At 32.1% G+C, this 3,318-nt stretch overlaps 1 long non-coding RNA gene across 1 annotated transcript; it reads right to left on the bottom strand.

Annotated features, from left to right (window-relative positions):
• Positions 1 to 676: 676 nt before the first annotated feature.
• LOC132742852 (uncharacterized) lies at positions 677 to 2,753 on the bottom strand. Its single transcript, XR_009627496.1, has 2 exons — positions 2,667 to 2,753; positions 677 to 1,024 (listed from the first exon to the last, which is right to left on the bottom strand). It is a non-coding gene; the product is annotated as an uncharacterized LOC132742852 (long non-coding RNA).
• Positions 2,754 to 3,318: the final 565 nt, after the last annotated feature.

A 3,318-nucleotide genomic window follows, 5' to 3' on the forward strand; every position in this document is an offset into this window, starting at 1 on the left:
AGTTAATGAAAACTGTCAATGAACTTCAAAGTTAAAGTCCTGAAAGCAAATGATTCATTCCTTGAATAAGTGTTTTCCGAAAATTTCCATGCAATCTATGGAAAAATAAGTAACATGGCATGAAAAATGAGAACAAAATTCAATGTTTGCAATCAAAACATACAAAATACAGAATACACATACTTATAAACTGTATGAAATCTCAAATAACTCTAATAATACTGGTTTATATCTAACAAAAGGTGCATTTACTACAAGATTACAGAAACATTTTTACAATACAAGATACAGTGTATACCTCAATAAAAACTTGGCCTAAAAGGAAGGAATATTCATGCAACAATACTTTGCAGGTCCTCTCATTTTGAGCACATTTTTAGAAAAACAAAATCAATTCTAAAATTAAGTTTCAGTCTATAGTTAATAAGATTAAATCTTGAAAAATGTATGTTCTTATACCATTTAATTTTTACACTTGACAACAATTTTCACTAATTTGACAAGTTTTTAAAAAAAACACAAACCTGGATATATGCTAAAGAAACCATAATAATTTTTAACAAAAAAATATAAAACACATATTTTCTATCTAAAACTCGTTGGCAGATATTTTATTGCTGCATTGTCTTAATACAAAATAAAATGGAAAACTCAAAAATAATAAATAAACTAAAAACAAAATCAACTATTTTATTGTTCCATAACAATGAACAGGTCGCAACAAATTAACAAGAATTGAATTATTTACAATCAACAATCATTTGTGTCAAATTATATGTCAAAATATATGTATATGTAAATATAAAATGTAAATATTCCTATGTAATAAATTCCTTATGAAGTTACAGTAATGGACGGCTGTTTCTTTTCGCGAGCAGATTGTTGGGCCAGGTACAGTTGACGATCTTTCTTCATCTTCTCAGTCTTCGTCTGTTTGGACGTTATATGTAGAGGTGGCAACATGTTCTCCAGTTTTGGGTTGTTAGGGAATTTCAGCAAGTTAGCCACCTTGTTCAATAAAGCACTGAAAATAACCCAAAAAAAAAAACAATGTTTATATAAATCCTTATTACAACTGGTGCTTGACCTTTTCTGTCAAATGAGAAAGTCTATATTTGAAACTTTCTGATGGTTCATTTCCAATAAATTAAACAATAAAATTTGTTCAACATAGTTTTTATTGCGATAATATAAAAAGTTTGTACAATTAAGTAGGTATGTCACTCTTTTTCCCTAATCTTTTCTTATTATGGTCTAACTGTTTCTCAATCCAGTAAAAATATTAGCCAAGCATCATATTAACACTGGGAATAATTTCATAAATTTAATAAAACCCCAGTCACACTAGAGCTTACGATTACTTGCGACCACCGGCGACTTTTATAACTGACGATCATCAACGATTGTCTGCGATCAAAACCATTTTTGCACAGATAAATTTACGTTTGCGAGTATCGTAAGACAAGTCATAATTGACAATCGTTCGACAGGTCATAAGTAAACGTACGATGGTCTCAAGATTGCCTGGGATTACTTACGACTACCCATGTCATAACATGCGATCACCTACAACTTGTCGTACGACCATCACACGATTACTAAAGACTACTTAGGATTATCAGTGACTAGTGGCAATTTGTAAAGATGTCGTAAGATTGTCGCACTTCCGAACGACCATCGTGCGACAGCCTTAAGACCTTATAAGATCACTAGCAACCTGTTTGATCGCAAGGAGGTTTTTGTGCAAGCTCAAAAACCTCTCTACGACTGAAATTGGTCGTGGGACCTAAATAAGATAACCTGCGACTGCCAAAGATCACCGATGACCGTCGTAAGACGTTTTAAAGATTGTCCGCGACCAGAGGTCACTGGTGATCGTGAACTGGTCTTCACTGGTCGTAAGCTCTAGTGTGACTGGGGCTTATGGCTACGCATGGCCTTTTTTAACAACACATATAAACCCGTTATATAGATCATCAATTTCGGAAATATTCAAATCTGTTTTCATAAGGCCTTTATATAAGTTATAAAAAAAACAGTGGCCACAGTTTATATCTTAGTCTGAGCATTACACTTTCAAATAATTTGGAAGAGATCTACCTTTTTAAAGTCCTACATTTACTTGCTAAAGATAATTTCAGTTGGTCTTTTTCAATAGATTTCATACAAAAACAAATGACTACTCTACAAGATATCTTGCAGAATTGAATTATACAGTTATATAGATATTTCCAAAACTTAATAGCTGCATCTTAATGTATCAATAAGGGACAGATACAGTTTATAACCATCATAAATAATATACCAATTAAACTTTCACAAGATAACAAACTTCATTCATGTACTTTGTCAGAGATGGTTATCATTTCAAACCGGTTCAAACTAACTAAATCAATTGAACCATCATCACATGTTAGATAAAAAGATATGTTATCAATAATGTATACAATAAAATGTGAACAAATACCAACAAGGCAAAGGCAATGTTCACAGGATGCAGCCCAAGACAAAGTCCAGCCACCACAGCAGGGCACCCAGAAGGCACCATAAACCAGACCGGAAGAGGACACAAGGGCAGCGAAAGTATTGGAGGGACACCAAATAAGTGAAATAATAAGAACTTAAAGGGACCAATACGAGAAATTGCAATAAGTTTTATCACTTACTCTACATGATTTTTCTTCTCCTCTAGGAAAATATATTCCTCCTCCACCTCTTTAAGTGGAGCATTCTCTGGAGCCACCAACTACAATAAACAATCATTTGAATAAAGTATAATGTTAAATTATTTAAAAATCAATATTGAATAAACATGTTTGATGATTTTTACAATGTTCAGTAGTAGTAAATGATAAAATCAAGTAATTATCAAACAAATATATAAAAAATCTGCAAAAGGGCTGTACTAAAATTTTCATTGTGCCAAGATTTGTATTGAACAAGAATTGCGCCAGATATTGTATACAGTAGTAGAATTGTTCAAGAATTTGAATTGGAAATTGTGCCAGAATTTGAATTTGTTCTTGCTCCGCATTTGTATTGAACTAGAATTTGAATTTTGTTGTAATTGTGCCAGTCTTTGTAAATGCACCAGAGTTTGTAAATGTAGTGGAGCATTATCTTTTCAATTCTTTTACTCAGCAAGCAATTTAGGCAAGTACACTTTCAGGCAGTAAAGCAACTTCATAAATATCTCTGTTTTTTTCTCCCTCGAAATAAGAATAATTTTATATCTTAATTATCATAATTATGTTTTGTTTGTTTGTTTGATTTTACGCCTTTTCTCAACAGTATTTCAGTCATATAGGCGGGTAGTTT

This window comes from Ruditapes philippinarum, unplaced genomic scaffold, assembly GCF_026571515.1.
Source record: "Ruditapes philippinarum isolate M1 unplaced genomic scaffold, ASM2657151v2 ctg1334_1_1_1_1, whole genome shotgun sequence".
NCBI lineage: Eukaryota > Metazoa > Mollusca > Bivalvia > Venerida > Veneridae > Ruditapes > Ruditapes philippinarum.